Source organism: Hemiscyllium ocellatum, chromosome 6 (genome assembly GCF_020745735.1).
Source record: "Hemiscyllium ocellatum isolate sHemOce1 chromosome 6, sHemOce1.pat.X.cur, whole genome shotgun sequence".
In the NCBI taxonomy this organism is placed as follows: Eukaryota; Metazoa; Chordata; class Chondrichthyes; order Orectolobiformes; family Hemiscylliidae; genus Hemiscyllium; species Hemiscyllium ocellatum.
Window position 1 is genome coordinate 99,444,771 of NC_083406.1, and position 21,315 is coordinate 99,466,085.

A 21,315-nucleotide genomic window follows, 5' to 3' on the forward strand; every position below is an offset into this window, starting at 1 on the left:
TGTGGTTGCAGCCATCAAACAAGTACAACATTAAACAACCATTAAAATAGCTGATGTGTGTTTTGTAGATAGAGGTAAGGTTTGTCCATTCAAGAGGGGAGCCACCCCTCACAGATTCCTCAGTGTCTGGCATATTTTACTCAAATCCAAGAAAAATACAGCTAATTTGATTGACACCTTCACCTTAAACAATCACTTCCTAAAACAACAGTGCACATGGCTGCAGTCTGTACCATCTACAAGACTCAATGCAGCAACTCTCCGAGACTTATTCAACAGCACCTCATAACCTTGCAACCTTCACCATCTGTGGCATAAGTTGTGTTGAAATGCAACCACTTCTAAGATGCCTTCCACGTCACATACAATCCTCATACAATGCATTTGGAAAAATCTAGCAACTTTAGATTAGACTTACAGTGTGGAAACAGGCCCTTCGGCCCAACAAGTCCACACCGACCCGCCGAAGCGCAACCCACCCATACCCCTACATTTACCCCTTACCTAACACTATGGGCAATTTAGCTTGGCCAATTCACCTGACCCGCACATCTTTGTGACTGTGGGAGGAAACCGGAGCACCCGGAGGAAACCCACGCAGACACGGGGAGAACGTGCAATTTTTATTTATACCTTCTTTAGAACTTCAGAACTAGGATTTGAATTAACTGAGGAAGACAACAGCTGAAATGACAACCAAAATAATTTAAATTGCTTAATTTTCAAAATGAAAGTGAAAAAATAGGAATTGCTTATAAAAATGCATCTGTTAATATGAAAGGATGCTTATTGTTTCTGGCCATCTGCATTAAAAATACCTGATATGATGTTCTATGATAGCTCATCGTGTCTATCAATGAAAAGTTATTGGTCTTTTTGAACAGACATCATCGGTCAGTTTTAACTCCTTCCACCAGGTGTAAACAGTGGCCTGAAAGTAGTAGTGGTTAGTTAACTACATTGTTTCTGCAGTTACTCCAACAGCTGCCATCCTGAATAGGGTTTTGAGATGAGTAGCTTGAGCATCTGCCTGTTGTAGGTGAAAACACTCACATTATGCAACTATGGTACACATTGGACCCCAATTGCAATTGTTCATATACCTCACATACCATATCAGGTGGTGAGTGGCCTAAACAAAAATCTTCAGAAATGAATAATTCATTACTGAACTCGAAACATTAACACTGCTTGTCTCTGCACAGATGCTGGCAGGCCTGCTAAGTTTCTTCAGCATACTTTGTGTTTGTTTCAGAATTTCAATATCTGCAGCATTTTGCTTTTAATCAAGTGTTGAATTTGCTTTCTGGTGGGCCAGGATGCACAATAGTGCAATTTGTGGCCCAATGTAAAAATAAACCGGTCCACTCCCAATGCTTTAAGACCCAGCTGATATTTTCAATTTGATAACTACCAAATTAAAGTCAGGCACTAACTTGATGCCTAAGGTTCACTGTTTCTTGTAAATGAAGCCCTGACATCAAAATAAATCGACAAAAATGAGAACTCAGGTGCTGGAGATTAAAGTCCAGAGTGTGGTGCTGGAAAAACACAGCAGGTCGGGCAGCATCCGAGGAGCAGGAAAGTCGACGTTTCAGGCAAAATAACTTGGACATCAAAATAACTCGAGTTGTAAGCTAGCAAAAAGGGCAAGAGATAGACCTTTTTTTACCTACTCCACATTCATTATGTCCTCATGATTAAAATCAACCTTCATATTTGGAGTTGCTCTTTTATTTCTATTTGAATAAAGTGTTTCTTTGGCCAAAATGTAAATATGGAGGACTGGTAGAAATTTTTTCAAATAATCTTTTTAAATGTCGTTTAATCTCTCTGATGTTTCCATAAAATGGGATTCGGTTAATTTAGGATGTCTAGTTGGTATGGATGTATTGGACCGAAGGATCTGTTTCCATACTGTACAACTATCCCCTTTCTCCTCTGTTTCAAACCCTGAAACTATCTCTGTTGTGCTTTTGACTAAGAAATGATCTGCCACCCTGGATCTTAGTTAACTTTGCTTTGAATATTGTCACTGGTAGATATAAGAAAATACAAGCAGACAGAATGGTCCAGTTGATTTACCCTTAGACACTTTTTTTTTCTCCATGTAGGGAGATGCCACTCTTTGGTCATGTCCCTTGACTATGAAACATGGATTAAGAATTCATAGTATATTGTGATACAGTATATAATTAAATCTGATTGTGATTTAGGTCTCTTTTATTATTTTATTGATTGACATTTCTTCAGTTCAAATCTACATAAATATAGAACTCAAACAGATATACCGATGCATGTGTGTATTTCACTTTCTCTTTAAATGTTAATAATTAACTATTTTAAATGTATAGTCAGTGTTGTTTGCTGCCAAATGCAGCAATGTTTTAAAATGGCAAATGTGCTGATTAAGCAGTAAACATATGTCTTGATGGCGTTGGTTGATTTCATTTTGATTAATGTAAGTAGGTCAAAGATGGATATATTGTTCCACAGGAGAGCAGAAGTGGTTGCCAACGGTAGCACAATTCCTTATCTGCAGGACCACTAAACATCCCTTGGTAAAAACAACATAATAATGGAGTTAAAAGTGCTGTGACCAGAGGAACAAGGAACAGCTGAGAAGCATTTAGTAATTAAATGGAATGAAGAATGAAAGGGATAATGAATAGAATTAGTTCACCGCTGAGGGTTTGTTCCCCTTTAATCCATTAACATCTGATGGGTAGCATGGTACCATCTGGCACATAGACAGGGAAGTGAGACTGCAGTTTAGAGGGGAAATAAGTATATTATGATAGATTTCCTTTGCTGACTGTTTGGTAAAGATTGTAAACTGACAAATTGTTATAGTTTTATTAGGTTTTTGGTGACTGAAAGCTTCTTGGTAACACTGAAGGCTCAGTGACAATTACATAACGAGTTTTAGGATTGTGAGTTAAATTCATCATATTTATATTTGCTTTGAGATTTTAATCTGTCATGTTCTATCAAAAATTCTAACACGTTCCACAACATGGCTTCTGAAAGTGAGGAGGGGCTGTATGTTCCAGGCTAGATGTCTTGTTTTCAGCTAGCACAGATATGGTGGGCCAAAGAGCCTCCTTTTACATTGTAAATTTTTCATATTTCTATATTTGATGTAGCATTATGCATATCCGTTTCCAAGAATAGATTTCTCAATTACTACAGGGTTAGCTGATCCCAGCAAGAGATGACGAATCTTGTACCACAACTGCACTCAGCAAAATCAAAAATACAGATTTTATATTTAATTATGCATGGATTATATTTTACACATTTTAGGAAACTAGCCTTTAGCAATATTAAGCTTTGAGGGGAGTAAAAGAATGAGAAATATTTTAGGTGAATTCAGTATGTTCGAAATGTTAAATACCTTTTCCTCTGAGACTGACAGACCTGCTGCGTACACAGTGACGGGATTTAGTATGAAGAGACATTGGTTTCAAGATACCACAGCCTAATTTAATTTGTATTGAACAATCCTTTACTCGTTTACTGAGAAAACAGTCTTTTTATATCAAGTCATCTTCCTTTAATCTATTGAATGTAAACAACACATCAAAATAGACAAGCAGGTTGCTGATGAAAGGAAAGTTAATATAGCACACTGTAATATATTTCTAATGCGAATTTTCAGTTAGACTGAGAAATGCAAAGTTGTTTTGAAAAAAATATGTGTAATTAAATGGAGGCCCAGGCCTCCAGCATTTGATTGTTAAAGTTAGTCTTGTACAATATGGACATCTACTTATCCTATCAGTAAAAAAATAAAGTGAAATCAGTCTCTATTTTCAATATTTGGAGCTGCCGGTGTTGGACTGGGATGTACAAAGTTAAAAATCACACAACACCAGGTTATAGTCCAACAGATGTATTTGGAAACACTAGCTTTTGGATGCTGCTCCTTCATCAGGTGATTGTGAAGTATAACATTATAAGACACAGAATTTATAGAAAAAAGCTTACAGTGTGATTATATTGAAATTATATATTGAAAACTGAAATTATATATTGAAAAAGACCTGGATTGTTTGTTAAGTCACTCATCATTTAGAATGACCATGTTGGTTTCAGTTCTTTCATATGTAATCCCCAGAAGTTTTTTATAAAAGTTACGTTCTCAAGTGAACTTTAACAATAGGCGCCATGTTGGCCCAGATAATGCATTGAAGGTGTGAGCTGTCCTGTGTGAGACTGTCTGTGCCTCAATATTCAGACTGATTCTATTTCTAAAAAAGGGATTTACAGAATCTTACATGGATTCATGCAGTTTTTGAGCAAAATAAAATGTAACGTAATTCTGCAAGTACAAATTTACCCCACAAACTTATGTGTGTGTGTGTGTGTGTGCATGTGGGTGTGTGTGTGGGGGGGCGATGTGAGTGCCTGTGAGAGAGGGTGTGTATGTGTATATGTGTGAGTGTGAGCGGGTAAAGGGGTATGTGAGAGGGTGCATGTGTGGATGTATGTGTGAGCATATGAGAGTGTGTGTGTGTGTGTGTGTTGCAGTGGGGTCACCTGTAGTGTGACATGGACCCAAGATCCATGACCATGGACATCTGTCTGGTTGAGGACATCCCCATAGGTACCGAACTTACCTATCAGCCTCTGCTTGGCCACTTTGCGTTGTTGCCTGTCTTGAAGTCCGCCTTGGAGGATGGTCCTGTGAAGGTCCAAGGTCAAATGTCCTGGACTACTGAAGTGTTCTCCAACTGGAAGGGAACACTTCTGTCTGTTGAATGTTGTGCGGTGTCCGTTCATATGTTGCCGTAGTCTCTGTTCGGTCTCACCAATGTACCATGCCTCAGGGCATCCTTGCCTGCAGCATTGGCCAAGTCACATGAGTACCTGCCGTGTACATGGTGGGTAGTGTCCCCATGTATAATGGTGGTATCTGTGTCAACACTCTGACACGTCTTGCACCATCTGCCGTGACAAGGTTGTATGGTGTTGACCTGAAAGCCAGGCAGTTTGCTGTGAACAATGATCTGTTTGAGGTTTGGTGGTTGTTTAAAGACAAGAAGTGGAGGCATGAGGAAGGTCTTGGCAAGGTGCTCATCCTCATTGATAATGTGCTGCAAGCTGTGAAGAACATGGTGTAGACTTTTGGCTCCTGGGAAGTACTGGACAATGAAGAGTACCCAGTCGGTTGCAGCTCGTGTCTGTCTCCTGAAGAGGTCATTACAGTTTCTAGCTGTAGCATGTCAGAATGGTGATGAGTTGAGCATCGTACCCCATTCTTATGAGGGTATTCGTGAGTACTTCCAAGTGCCTGTCATATTCCTCATCTGAACAGATCTTTTGTATGCATAGGGCTTGTCTGTAGGGGAAGGCTATTTTAATATGTTTCAGGTGGAAGCTGGAGAAATGTAGCATTGTGAGGTTATCCATGGGTTTGCAGTAGACTGAAGTGCTGAGGTGCCCATCCTTGATGGAGATGCATGTGTCCAGGAATGAGACAGATACTAGAGAGTAGTCCATGGTGAGTTTGATGGTGGGATGAAACTCAATGATATCACTGTGTAGCTGTTTCAGTGATTCCTCACCATGAGTCCAGTGGAAGAAAATGTCATCAACATATTTGGTGCATAGTGTTGGTTGGAGGTCCTGCATAGAGAAGAAATCTTGTTCGAACTTGTCCATGAAAATATTGGCATATTGGGGTACAAATTTGGTCCCCATGGCTGTTCCGTGTGTCTGGATGAAGAACTGGTTGTCAAAGGTGAAGACGTTGTGGTCAAGGATAAAGCGGATGAGTTGTAGGATGGTGCTCAGAGATTGGCAGTTGTTAGTGTTGAGTACTGAGGCTATTGCGGCGATGCTGTCATTGTGGAGGATGTTGGTGTAGAGTGCTGAAACATCCATAGTGACGAGGAATGTGGGTAAAAGCAAATTACTGCGGCTGCTGGAATCTGAAACCAAAAGAGAAAATGCTGGAAAATCTCAGCAGGTTTGGCAGCATCTGTAAGGAGAGAAAAGAGCTGACATTTCGAGTCTAACTGACCCTTTGTCAAAACTTTGACAAAGGGTCAGTTAGACTCAAAACATCAGCTCTTTTCTCTCCTTACAGATGCTGCCAAACCTGCTGAGATTTTCCAGCATTTTCTCTTTTGGTGACAGGAACGTTCCTGGTTCGACTGGTCTGTAGGTGCTGAGTTTCTGTAAGAAATCTGTAGTGTCGTGACAGAAGCTGGGGTTCCCCTGTACAATGGATTTGAAGATGCCCTCGACATAGCCAAAGTGGTCCTTAATTAGGGTCCCATTGCCTGATATGATGGGACGTCCTAGTGTGTTGGCTTTGTGTAAAAGGAATTTACACACTGGAATACTCTCCCCAATGGCATTTTGGGTCAACCTAAAGCACTTGGACTAAGAAGGCAGCTCATCATCTTCCCTCCCCTTTTACATATGAAAGAATTTAAACCACCATGGTCATTCCAAAAGATGACAGACTTAACAAACAATTCAGGTCTTTTTCAATATATAATTTTGGTTGCATCACACTGTAAACTTTTTCTATAAATTCTGTGTCTTATGGTCTTACATTCCACTATCAGCTGATGAAGGAGCAGTGCTCCGAAAGCTAGTGCTTCCAAATAAACCTGTTGGACTATAACCTGGTGTTGTATAATATTTAACTTTATTATTTTGGGCTTCTGTTTTTGAAAATAAGTCTGCTTTGTGTGCCAAATCAACTGTAACAAGTTTGTGGATATTTAAAAGGGGCAGAACTAGAGAGGGTGAAAGTAAAAAACACTTACACATTTTATGAAGCATAACACAAAGACATTTTTTGGCATCACTCCTGTAAGTGAAATACAATAAGCTAGGTTTTGCTGTCTCAGCATATCTGTTATTGATTAGGTTTATCCGTGTGCCCAACATCTATTGACCCATTTAGTTGTTGAAAATGTGAGGTAACAGTGGCACAGGGAACACAGCATTGGGATCATGAGTGAACAGGGCAATCAAAGTGGTATTTTTTTCCAAATGAATACGATTTTTGGATTGGAAATAAACAATAGTAGGCCTGAGAAGATCATAAACTAAAGGGGATAATTAGGTCGAGAAAGAGAAATAAAGAGAGAAAAGGAAAGAAATGATTAAGAGACAAAATAAGACACAGAAACGAAAAACAGTCACATTTTCCCAGCTCTTAAGCAGTTGAAAATAGTGGTGACAAGTTTAGGTTAATACATCAAGATTGGAAAAATGATATTCTCAATGGCATGAGATAATGGTCTGATTTTCCCAACATGTTCTGAATGGCTACGTGAGAATCTTGCCAGTAAATGGTGAAAACTCTACTGCCATGCATTTGCATCTCATCCTTAACTAATTTTGCATCATTTCTATGTAGTTTGTGATTTTCCCAGTCACTGGTGAGGAACTAGGTGGTACCAATTCCCAAATTGAAAGTCTGAATATTTAACCAGTTGATTCAGTTGGCTGGTTGATTTTCCAGGCCTCCACGTTCACTGTCATTCATCAACATCTCATGACACACTCCATGGGCAGCGAACACTTCCACCCTTCACCCATGGTCGTTGTATCAACAAAACACCAACCTTAACATTGCATTGTTGCTGATCTTGGAATTGGACAGTGAGGGTAGGGGGAGATGTATGGGAAAAACTAATCTTGGACTAATTCAGAAGACACTTCAGCACTTTAGAACTCAGTGATACCTTACATTGGAATAGTCCTGGCCAGCCATTCTGTGCAAAGGGACACACACCAATCTCATAAACCAACATAGGATGCATCTAAGGGCTTGTTTTCTTAGTGATCATTCACTTTGTGTTAATTTAGACACATACAGCAGCTTTGCCTGACCTTGCCTTTTAGTGCATGAAGCTGAAAAATGTGTTGCTGGAAAAGCGCAGCAGGCCAGGCAGCATCCAAGGAGCAGGAGAATCGACGTTTCAGGCATAAGCCCTTCTTCAGGAATGAGGAAGGTGTGCTAAGCAGGCTAAGATAAAAGATAGGGAGGAGAGACTTGGGGGAGAGGCGTTAGGAATGCAATAGGTGGAAGGAGGTTAAGGTGAGGGTGATAGGCCGGAGAGGGGGTGGGGACAGAGAGGTCGGAAGCAGATTGCAGGTCAAGAAGGCAGTGCTGAGTCCAAGGGTTGGGATTGAGATAAGGTGGGGGGAGGGGAAATGAGGAAGCTGAAGAAATCTGTATTCATCTCTTGTGGTTGGAGGGTTCCTAGGCGGAAGTTGAGGCGCTCTGCCTCCAGGCATTGTGTTGCCATGGTCTGGCGATGGAGGAGGCCAAGGACCTGCATGTCCTTGGTGGAGTGGGAGGGGGAGTTAAAGTACAGCCACGGGGTGGTTGGGTTGGTTGGTGCAGGTCTTCCAGAGGTGTTCTTTGAAACGTTCCGCAAGTAGACGGCCTGTCTCCCCAATGTAGAGGAGGCCATATCGGGTGCAGTGGATGCAGTATATGATGTGTGTGGAGGTGCAGGTGAATTTGTGACGGATACAGAAGGATCCCTTGGGGCCTTGGAGGGAAGTGAGGGGGGAGGTGTGGGCGCAAGTTTTGCATTTCTTGCAGTTGCAGGGAAAGGTGCCAGGAGTGGAGGTTGGGTTGGTGGGGGGTGTGGACCTGACGAGGGAGTCACGGAGGGAGTGATCTTTCCGGAATGCTGATAGGGGAGGGAGGGAAATATATCCTTGGTGGTGGGGTCTGTTTGGAGGTGGCAGAAATGACGAAGGATGATACGATGTATCCCAAGGTTGGTGTGATGGTAGGTGAGGACTAGTGGGGTTCTGTCCTGGTGGCGATTGGAGGGGCGGGGCTCAAGGGCGAAGGACCGGGAAGTGGAGGAGATGCAGTGGAGAGCATCGTCAACCACATCTGAGGGGAAATTGCGGTCCTTGAAGAAGGAGGCCATCTGGGTTGTTTGGTATTGGAATTGGTCCTCCTGGGAGCAGATGCGGCGGAGGCAAAGGAATTGGGAATATGGGATGGCGTTTTTATAGGGGCAGAGTGGGAGGAGGTGTAGTCTAGGTAGCAGTGGAAACGGTCGGTTTATAGTAAATTTCCGTGTTGAGTCGGTCGCCCGAGATAGAAATGGAGAGGTCTAGGAAGGGGAGGGAGGAGTCTGAGATGGTCCAGGTAAATTTGAGGTCGAGGTGGAAGATGTTAGTAAAGTGGATGAACTGTTCAACCTCCTCGTGGGAGCACGAGGTAGTGCCGATACAGTCTTCGATGTAGCGGAGGAAAAGGTGGCGGGTGGTGCCAGTGTAGCTGCGGAAGATGGACTGTTCCACATATCTGACAAAGAGGCAGGCATAGCTGGGGCCCATGCAGGTGCCCATGGCTACTCCTTTGGTTTGGAGGAAGTGGAAGGATTGGAAAGAGAAGTTGTTCAGAGTGAGGACCAGTTCAGTCAGTTGAAGGAGGGTGCCAGTGGAAGAGTACTGGTTGGGTCAGCGGGAAAGGAAGAAGCGGAGGGCTTTCAGGCCTTCGTGATGGGGGATGGAGGTGTACAGGGACTGGATGTCCATGGTGAAGATAAGGCGTTGGGGGCCGGGGAAGCGAAAATCATGGAGGAGGTGGAGGGCGTGGGTGGTGTCCCGAATGTAGGTAGGGAGTTCTTGGACTAAGGGGGACAGGACTGTGTCGAGGTATGCAGAGATGAGTTCAGTGGGGCAGGAGCAGGCTGAGACAATGGGTCGACAATGGGGCAGTCAGGTTTGTGGATTTTGGGCAGGAAGTAGAAACGGGCGGTGCGGGGTTGTGGGACTATGAGGTTGGAGGCGCTGGATGGGAGATCCCCTGCGGTGATGAGGTTATGGATGGTCTGGGAGATGATGGTTTGGTGGTGGGAGGTGACGTCATGGTCAAGGGGGCAGTAGGAGCAGGTGTCCACATTGTTGCTTCATTCAGACTTATCAGTTCACAGCATTTCTGCCTTGCTTTGCTTCTTAATTCAAATGGAAAGCCAGACTTAAAGTAGTGAGACTGGCAGACCATGGCCCTTGGAGAGAGCTGTGTGTAATGACAGAGTTACATTAAGCATGAGGTAACCTTGCACACCTCAGAAGGTCATTTACTTTCTTACAGCATTGTTGGGTATTTCTTCTCACTATTGATGCTACATGCTGGCAATGTCTTGTGCTATGCCTCTCTTTGGTGATCCTGATGAAAGAGGATGGTCCTCCTCTTCAACACCTCATCTGTCCGGACTTCCAGGTTCCTTTCTATGAACTGAAGTGCCAATGTCATTATCTTGACCACCTCCTCGAGAATGGTGGACCGTAGCAGACTTTGAATGATAGTTCCCGGTATGCAGGATGTGAAGGGATGTGCAGCTAGGGTTAATGCCTTAAGTTTCCCGCAGGGGTGAGCACTTGTGCCTCTGTGAGTGTATGATTGAACAAGAAGGACACATGGAACCTGGATGCCTAATTACAGAGGTGAGCAGTGGAAGATTCTGTGAGAAAAGTTGCTATAGTTCAGAGAGAGAAACCTTCTATGAAACCCTCTAAAATGGTAATTTACCAAAATATAGGAAGATTGAGCCCAAAGTAAGACAACATTCAAATTGAGAATTTAATGGTTTTAAACCCTCTAAAAACAATTCAGAATGTGGATGAACAAAACAAGTCATAACAATGTTTTGGCATCAGAGAAGTTGATTAATAATTACGATAATGTTCTAAAAAGGATATTATCATCTCTCATCATTAGCTCTAACCACCTCAGATTACTACATGGTTCAATTTGTATCTACTTTGCAGCTTCGTGGCATTCAATGCTTATTAATGGTGAGGCAGAGAATGAAATGCAATTTTGAGAACAGCACAATTCAGGCAGCAAATTTTGGATATGGACATTTAATTGAACAACTGTTCCTTGACTGAAGTTACTGTAACATTTAGGCAGAAATAACAGTGAACGACATTAGTCTTGCTGCTTGACAATAGAATCTGGGTCAGTACAGAAGAGCATTTGAAGAAGTTGTGTTCACAGATGTGTTTGATGTTATCTTTCCCTCATTGTTTTGCCTTCCTTTGTGGTCTTCTTCAGTTGGTCTACATTAATAGACAACATTGTCACATTTTGACCTAGTTCCAGATGTGATTTCGTAAGCACTAAAATACTGGTTTGAAATTACATATTGATAAACAATGACATATTTGTTTTGGCTGACAAAATGAGCTTAAGGAGATATTGGCATGCTCAAATTGACCACCTGAACGCTGAATTCCAGCACCACTCTAATCTAGACTCTGGTTTCCAGCATCTGCAGTCCTTGTTTTTACCGAGCTGAAAATCTGCGTGTCAAGCTTTTGGCATTTTAAATGATAGAATGTACAAATTAGAACTGTTGATCTAAGTCCAAACAATCAAGGGGCTATTCCTTTCATTTGGACGGGACAGGCAGATAACTGTACCATTTGTTTCCCACCTTGATTGCCTGTCCATCAAAGACAACTACATATTGCAGCATACCAGTTATAGGGTGATATTAAGAAATCGGGGAGTGCAACTTCATTTGCTTTATTAGAGGTCCAGGATGCAAAGCAGATACACTTTACTTTTGCCTTCATGGGATAATGTGCTTGACCTTACTTGGTGTATTAGCCTACAACTTCTGTAACACGGTAGAGACATATAAACATCAGGCCCAAAAGTATCTGTCATTTGTTCCAGTATGAACCACAGGCAGTCTGTGGTTCAGGTAGAGTGCTGATACCAATTCCCCTTTCTAAGGGCCTATCTAATTAGCAATGGTAGAGAATAAATTGCTATTGAGTTTTAACAAGAGGAGGAGCTTGTTTTAACAATAAGTGTAGTTTGTTGCATGTTGACAATAGGTATAGATACAGAAACAAGTTAGGCACATTTACAAACATTATTAGGAGCTGGAATTGACATGTCTGTCTCCATCAGGAGGTCAGGTTAAACTCCTGGTCCTCCACCCAAGATTGTGTGACATCATCAGTTTGAGTGGAGGCCAATGCAACCTCCAACATTCACCCTTTCAAAACCATACCCTTATGCAGCAGTATCCACTTCCTGCTCCACCCACCCCACCTCCACCCCATTCCATTCCTACACCAGCAGGTTTGTGAGGAGCAAATGGAAAATCCGCTGTTTAGTAAGCAATTCAGTAACCCTGACAGAAGGCTAGGGCAAGGATATTGAGGCCCTGATCTAAGTCATTGCTCTTCTGTCACAATTCTGGAAGAACAGCCTGATCAGGAGCAAAAGTGAACTGTTAGTTTCTGTTACTTATTGCTGTTCTTTGTTCTTATAGAGTCATGCAGCAAGGAAACAGACCCTCCAGTCCAACTAGTCCACGCTGACCAAATTTCCCAATCTAAACTAGTCCACTTGCCTGCATTTGGCCCATATCCCTTTCCTATTCATGTATTTATCCAAAAGTCTTTAAAATGTTGGAACTATACCTGTATCCAACACTTCCACAGCAGTTCACTCCACATGTGAATGTAAAAACGTTGCCCCTCATGTCCTTTTTAAACCTTTCTCCTCCCACCTTATAAATATGTCGTCTAGTTTTGAACTCACCCACCCTGGGGAGAAGACCCTTGTTATTCACCTTATGTATGCCCCTCATGATTTTATAAATTTCTATAAGGTCAAGACAGAGGGTGATGGTGGAGGGTTGTTTTTCAGACTGGAGGCCTGTGATCAGTGGAGTGCCACAAGGATCGTTGCTGGGTCCTCTACTTTTTTTCATTTACATAAATGATTTGGATGCGAGCATAAGAGGTACAGTTAGTAAGTTAGCAGATGACACCAAAATTGGAGGTGTAGTGGCCAGCTAATAAGGTTACCTCAGATTACACCAGGCTCTTGATCAGATGAGCCAATGAGCAGAGAAGTGGCAGATGTAGTTTAATTCAGATAAATACGAGGCGCTGCATTTTGGGAAAGCAAATCTTAGCAGGACTTATAAACTCAAAGGTAAGGTCCTGGGAGTAATGCTGAACAAAAAGAGACCATGAAGTGCAGGTTCATAGCTCCTTGAAAGTGGAGTTGCAGGTAGATAGGATAGTGAAGAAGACGTTTGGTATGCTTTCCTTTACTGCTTTCAGAGTATTGAGTACAGGAGTTGGGAGGTCATGTTGTGGCTGTACAGGACATTAGTTAGGCCACTGTTGGAATATTGCTTGCAATTCTGATCTCCTTTCTATTGGAAAGATGTTGTGAAACTTGAAAGGGTTCAGAAAAGACTTACAAGGATATTGCCAGTGTTGGAGGATTTGAACTATAGGGAGTGGCTGAACAAGCTGAGGCTGTTTTCCTTGGAGCGTCGGATGCTGAGGGGTGACCTTATAGAGGTTTACAAAATTATGAGGGGCATGGATAGGATAAATAGACAAAGTCTTTTCCCTGGGGTCGGGGAGTCTAGAACTAGAGGCATAGGTTTAGGGTGAGAGGGGAAAGATATAAAGAGACCTAAGGGGCAACCTTTTCATACATAGTGTGGTACATGTATGGAATGAGCTGCCAGAGGAAATGGTGGAGGCTGGTAAAATTGCAACATTTAAAAGGCATTTGGATGGCTATATGAATAGGAAGGATTTGGAGGGATATGGGCCGGGTGCTGGCAAGTGGGATTCGGTTGGGTTGGGATATCTGGTGGGCATGGACGGGTTGGACCGAAGGGTCTGTTTCCATGCTATACATTTCTATGACTCTATGACACCCCTCAACCTCCTACACTCCAGTGAAAACGTCCCAGCCGATTCAGCCTATTTTTTTAAAATTCAAACACTTCCTGCCTGGCAACATCCTGTTAAATCTTTTATGAACCCTCTCCAATTTAATAATATGCTTCATGTCACAGGTGAATCAGAACTGCACACATTGAAAAAAACAATGACCCAACCTAATCCCACTTGCCAGCACCCGGCCCATATCCCTCCAAATCCTTCCTATTCATATAGCCATCCAAATGCCTTTTATGTATGAAAAGGTTGCCCCTTAGGTCTCTTTATATCTTTCCCCTCTCACCCTAAACCTATGCCTCTAGTTCTAGACTCCCCGACCCCAGGGAAAAGACTTTGTCTATTTATCCTATTCATGCCCCTCATAATTTTGTAAACCTCTATAAGGTCACCCCTCAGTCTCCGACGCTCCAAGGAAAACAGCCTCAGCTTGTTCAGCCACTCCCTATAGCTCAAATCCTCCAACACTGGCAATATCCTTGTAAGTCTTTTCTGAACCCTCTCCAATTTAATAATATGCTTCATGTCACAGGGGAATCAGAACTGCACACATTGTTTTTGTCATTGTTTTTTTCAATCAATTAATTGACCTTCTCAATCCTTTTTGGAATACAGTTACAGCCATTTCACTATGTGGATCCTCACAGCTGAGTATTTTTAGCCCAAACTCATTTTCCACACCAACAGCCCCAGGAGGAATATATAATTACTCTCTACCTACCCTTAGGAATAATTCAATCAATTGCAGAGATCAACAATGGCATCCCCAATGCTACCATCATGTTGACACCTGAGATCAACTAAATCAGGATAGAACTGGGTTTGAATTTGGGATCATCTTGCGCATAAGACTCTGTTATTTGTTTGAGAATTTATTCCTTAGTATTGTTAATAATGTCTTTCTTCGTTAATTTGTCTTGACTGCTGCTTTTGATTTTTCTTTTTAATTGTTATTTCTCTTCAGATGATTCTTGCAGAAATCAGAGTGGAACAACCTTTCAAAATCTGAACACCTAGCATAGAAATTTTCTTGACAGGCTCATGACTCAGACAACTTCAGAGAGAAGGTAAATATATCTGTTTGTTGGCTTTTGTAACTATCCAATCACCAAATGCAACACTTCTCTTTAATTTACCTCAGTAACATACAAACATACAAATTAAGAGATGGATTAGGCTGCTTGGTCTTTCAAACCTGCCTTACAATTCATTAAGATCAAGGCAGATTCATTTTAACCTCAAATCTGCATTCCTGCCCACCCGATAACCTTTCAAGTCTTTACTTATCAAGAAACTATCTACCATTCCCTTAAAAATATTTAAAGATTCTGCCTCCACCAACTTTTGAGGAAGAAAAGACCTACGATCTTCTGAGAGAAGAATATTGTCCTTATTTTGGTCTTAAATAGACAACTTTATTTTCAAACAATGACTCCTGGTCTAGATTCTCCCACCAGAGGAAAGGTCCTTTCCACATCCACTCTAGCACAATTCCTCAGAATCCTGTATGCTTCAATTGAGTCAGTTCTTACTTTTCTAAGCTCCAATGGGTAAAAGGCTATCTTCTCTAATCTTTCATCATAAGGAAAGCTACCCATTTCACATACTAAACTTGTGAAACCTTCTCAGAACTGCAATCAATACATTTGCATTCTTCCTTGAATAGGGAAACTGATACTCCACACTATACTCCAGATGTGGCCTCACAAGAGTCAAACAGTGTGATGCTGGAAAAACACAGCCAGTTAGGCAGCATCCAAGGAACAGAAGAATCGACATTTCGGGCACAAGCCCTTCATCAGGAACGTGGGGGAGGGGAAAGTAGACTGAGAGATAAAGAGGAAGGTGGGATTGGGTGTGAGGCAATTGGGAAGACGAGAGTCAGATGCAGGTCGGGGATGGTAATAGGTCAGAGGGGAGGGTGGAGCGGATAGGTAAAAAGGAAGATGGACAGGTAGGACAGTTGAAAAGGGTTGTGCCAAGTTGGAAGTTTGGATCTGAGATGATGTGGGGGGAGGGAAGATGAAGAAACTGGTGAGGTCAATGTTGATACCATGTGGTTGGAATGTCCCAAGGCGGAAGATGAGGCATTTTTCCTCCAGGTGATGGGTGGCTTGGATTTGGCTGTGGAGGATCTTTCCAAATCTGGCAGAGATCTTCCTGTATGTCCAAACATCTCATCTACTGTGTCCGTTGCTCTTGATGTGGTCTCCTCTATATTCAGGAGACAGGACGCCAACTCGCGGAATGTTTCAGGTAACATTTCTGGGACACATGCACCAAACAACCCCACTACCCTGTGGCTGAACACTTCAATTCCCCCTTCTACTCCATCAAAGACATGCAAGTCCGGGGCCTCCTCCACCCATCACCTGAGAGGAAAAACACCTCACCTTCCGTCTTGGGACCCTTCAACCGCATGGCATCACCAGTTTCCTCATCTCCCCTTACACAACCGGATCCAACTTTCCAATTCGGCACTGCCTTCTTGAACTGTCCTACTTTTGTATCTTTCTTCTCACCTATCCGCTCCACCCTCCCCTCCGACCTAACACCATCCCCCCCACCTCCATTTACCTAACTCCTTCCCAGCTACCTCACCCCACCCACAGTCCCCACTCCCCCATTTATCTCTCAGCCCCGCACACCCCCCAACATTCACGATGAAGTGTTTATGCCTGAAACATTGATTCCCCGGTTCCTGGGATGCTGCCTGACCTGCTGCGCTTTCCCAGCACCATACTTTTCGACTCTGATCTCCAGCATCTGCACTCATCACTTTCTCTAAGTCGCTGTTGCTTCACCAGTACCCAGTATAACTAAAGCATAACCTCCCCACATTTATTTTCAATGTGCACACAATAAATGATAACATTTTATTCACTTTATGAATTACTTGCTGTACTGGCATACTAAATAATGTGATTCATTCTCTTGGACACACAGTTCCCTCTGCAACTTAGAGCTCTGTGATCTCTCATCCTTTTAGATAATGTGCTTCTTTTTATACCTCCTACCAAAATTAACAATTCCACATTTTCCTACATTATAATCCGTTTGACAAACATTTTGCCCACTCTTCAGTTCATAATCTTCTTGTTACCTTTTCACAACTTATTTTCCTACCTATCTGTGAGCTAACAGCAAATTTAGCAATTATACTTTCAGTCTGTTCATCCAATTCATTTACATAAATTATAAAAGATTGAGGTCCAGCAGTGATTCTTGTGGCATACCATTCACTATGTCTTGCCAATCAGATAATGACCCATTTATGCTGACTTTCTGCTTCCTGTTAGTCAGCCAATCTCCCATCAATGTCAGTAAATTATCCCCATGCCATGAGTTCTCTGCCATAACCAAATGCTTTATGTAAATCTAAGAGCAGCACATCTACCAGTTTCCCTTCACTCACACCACATATTACTCACACACAAATTAGAAAATAGCAGTGTGAGTAGGCCATTCAGCCCTTCAAGAACTATATCTATTCCTATCTTACTAATTTACTTTCATTAATTTCTGAACTAATTAAGAATAATTCCTATGTATTAGTGTGCTTATTAAATGCCAGTACCATCAACAGCTAAAGTTATACTTTGTTTAGTTACACAGATATGAGTTCCCGATATTTATTTTAATTATTGACAAATTTCAATTCCCAGACTCCATTCTCTCACAGTTCCCTCTCAAAATCCCCTCCCTCACCTACAATCCCCTCTCCCCCTCGCATTCCCCTCACCCTTCTCTGAACTCCCTCCCTCTTCTCTGCACAACCCTTCTCACCCCTGCATCCTCCTTCTTCCACTTCCCTTCTCCCTGCTGTCAGCCCTGCTCTCCACCTCCCTCTGCATTCACCTCCTGGCACTCCTCTGGCCCCCATCCACCCTTCCCCTGCATTCCCTTCCCTGCATCTCCTCCCATAGCACTGATTCCCCCAAACTCTCCTCCCCTGATACTTCCTTAGCCCATACTCCCCTCCCCTGCACTTCTTTCTGCCCCCACCCCTCACTGAACTGCTCTACCCCACATTTCCTTCCACTGGTCTCCCAGGGATTTCCAAGAGGCCATCATGAAAAGAGGACAGATATCTTCGAGGTTTATGTGACTGAAGAGATGGAAATAGCAAGGACATAGTGGGATTTCAATCCAAGGATGAAAATTGTAAACTCAAGATGATGCTTGCCTGGGAGTGGATGTAAGTCATTGAGCAGAAAGGGGTTAAGTGAATGGACCTGCTGCGTATTAAGACACAGATATCTGAGATTTGGATGACTTCAAGTTTACAGAGGGCAAAATGTGGGGGAGACTAGCTCAGAGTGCATTGGAAAGCTGAGTGTAGATCTCACAGAGACATGAATGACCGTTTCAGCTGCAGAAAGTCTGAGGCAGTGTTAAAAAGGGAGGCTGCAGAAAGATTTAGACACCTTAGGAGAGTGGTCCAGGAAATGGCTGATGAAATTCAATGCGAGGTCTTGCACTTTGGAATAAAAAATACAGGTATGGTCTATTTTCTAAACAGTGATAAAATTCCAAGCCGAATTACAAAGGAACCTGGGAGTGTTAGTCCAGGATTCTCTAAAGGTCAACTTGCAGTTTGAGTCAGTGATTAAGAAAGCAAATGTAATGTTGTCATTTATTTCAAGAGGGTTGGAATGTAGAAGTGCTTCTGAGACTTAATTAGCTATAGTTAGGGTCCATTTAGAATACTGTGTCCAGTTTTGGGCCCCACACTTAGATGTATTGGCACTGGAGCGGGTCCAACCAAGATTCACACGGATGATCCCTGGAATGTAGGCCTAACATATGATGAACAGCTGAGGATCCTGGGATTGTATTCATTAGAGTTTTGAAGGTTGAGGAGAGATCTAATAGAAACTTACAAGATAATGCATGACTTAGAAAGGGTGGATGCTGGGAACTTGTTTCCGTTAGATGGGGAGACTAGGACCTGTGGGCAGAGCCTTAGACATAGAGGGGGTAAATTTTGAACGGAAATGAGGAGACATTTCTTCAGCCAGAGTGTGGTGGGCCCATGGAATTCATTGCCACGAAGCGCAGTGGAGGCCAGGACGTTAAATGGCTTCAAGGCAGAGATTGTTAAATTCTTGATCTTACAAGAAATTAAGTGATACAGGGAGAGTGCAGGTAAGTGGAGGTGAAATGTCCATCAGCCTTGATTAAATGGTAGAGTGGACTCAATGGGCTGAATGACCTTACTTCCACTCACGTCTTACTGTCTTATGGTCTAAAATTTGAACACTTTCTTAAATCAATATCATCATCAGGATGAAGTATGTTTGAAGTTGCTGTGGAGTTGATCTTACTTTTTGGTAAAGTTAGTTTATGCATGCACAATCTATATGCATATACCAAACATATAACCAACTTATTCAAATTAATGTTTGAGTTAAATGTATTTTTATTGTTACACATCTCGATTCCCAAATCATGAAGAGATCATCTACAGTTATTTTGTTTGCATTGAACTCACTGATTGTAGTTCACAAGTGTAACCTTTAACTATCATTAATGATTAAAATCTGCCTGGTTACAAAATATAAACATCACTGGGAAAAAGGCATTATTTTCAAGCCATCAGTCCCTTCTTTATGGAGCTTTTTCTATTTCAGAAAAATCCAACATATAAATAAATGCAGGCCACACAGCTATTTCTCAATTTCCTGTATGTATTGTCACACAGATTGGATGGTGCTCTGTTAGCCAATTTTGCTTACCCATACCAAGTAAATGCATTTTTCTAAGCTTTTGACAGGAGAAGCTTCTTAAATTGTCAACTACTTGTTCACTGTTTTTGTTTCCTATCAAAACGATGAAGATGTGAAAAGAAGACATCCATCTCCAACCTTACCAGTTTTGTTAGGAGGTTTGTTTCCATGTTTGTTCCCATTTGAAGAATAATCAATTCCTGACTTCACATGCTTACAGTTTTGAAATTTCAAGGGCTTTTATCAAAATAAGGCAGTATTGTTAAAAAAAAGACAGCAAGCAAACATGATCCCTGTGTGTACCTGTGGTGTTTGCAGTTTCAGACAGCAGAAACTTTGGCCAGCTGAGCAAACACAAAGACTCACTCACATGTGTGACCTTTTACATTTGCCACTGTCCTGTCAGAGCAGAATGATTCATTAGCATGACTCGCAGACACTTGCAAGCCTTTTTTGTCATTATCAATCTCCAAGTGATAGTTCAACAATTCAAAGTAACGTACTTGCAGTGAATATGGAAATTTGCATGATTAAATTCATCTTTCGATTTGGTCCATCTGTGGTTTAATCCAGAGTTACCCATGTGTCACTGTTATTCTTGCTCATGACCCACTTCTCATTTTCTAATTACCATTTAAGCACGACTGGATGCAAAGGTAGATCCTACACTTCAAATGGATCAAATGGCTATTCTTGTCATTCAATCCTGTTTCCTCCTTCCTTTTGTACATGCAGCTTACTGCCAGGGAAGTCTGCCTGAAGTGATCACAGCGGATCTATACCAATATTTGTCATCCATTGAGCTTTTGCTTGTAAATTAAATCCCTATTTAGGTTGACATATTAACTTATCTAAAATTAATCAGGACTTTAAAACATTTTTAAACTGAGCGATGTGAAACAAACATTTACCTGCTGAGAATCCTTCAGCTTTAGTTACCTCAGTTGCTGGCTTCCTGGTTGCACTCAGCTAGTTGTGGAGAGATACTGAGTTTAGCTGAATCACCTTGTGAACGTGTTGAAAAACCAGTAATTCTTTGTGAAATAGCTCCAAGCAGGCCAACTCTGCTCACCTTCCACGTATGAGAAATTTGAACCACACATGGGCAAGGTTCAGAAGGCAGAAATCTTTTCTCTGCTTAAAATATATGAAACTAATCTGCATAATATATTTACATGATATCATTGAAAATTAAGTCCAAAATTGGATTTTTACATGTATAAAAACTGCAAGTTTCCCCCCCCCCAGCGGATGCTGGAAATTAGAAACAAAAACAGAATTTGCTAGAAAAACTCAGCAGGTACGGGAGCATCTAGGGAAAGATATCAGAGTTAGCATTTTGGGTCAGGCGGCTCTCCTTTAGAACATGTTTCTTTTAACATAGATGTTTATATATTACTGAAGAAGTAATCAAAAAGGTTAATGGAATGTCAGTCTTCACCTCAAGGGAGTTGAAATCCAAATGTGAGGATGTTATGTTTCACAGGTATCACCTCTGCAGACTCGATCATGATACAGGAAAGATATATTAGATAGAATCTTGTTTAGGAACCTGAATGACATGGGCTATGGTGGGATTTATAGCAGGATCACACAAGAAGTGCAGTGAGGCCCATCTTCATGTCTGGAGCATCTCCTTGTTTCATCTAAGCATTTCGAAAGCAGCGAGGCAAGATTATTTAATACTAAATAAATACTAGTCCAGGTAGCTTGGACAGGATCAGTTAGTTCCTTCTGCTCCTTCATGCCTTATTCTCCTCCTAAAATGAGAGAGAAGCAGTTCAGGGTACAGCTGCACACATGCTGCAACCAGCAGGGTACCCTTCGTTGTTCAGTACTTACCAGGAGCTGA

At 42.0% G+C, this 21,315-nt stretch overlaps 1 protein-coding gene across 1 annotated transcript in view; it reads right to left on the minus strand.

The window, feature by feature from the left end:
* LOC132816506 (F-box-like/WD repeat-containing protein TBL1X) overlaps nt 1-20,396 on the minus strand; it is a 424,554-nt gene extending 404,158 nt beyond the window's left edge. Inside the window, exon 1 of the mRNA XM_060826181.1 lies at nt 20,375-20,396. The gene's annotated coding sequence lies outside the window, so the exon portion shown is untranslated. The remainder of the gene's footprint in view (nt 1-20,374) is intronic.
* Nucleotides 20,397-21,315: the final 919 nt, after the last annotated feature.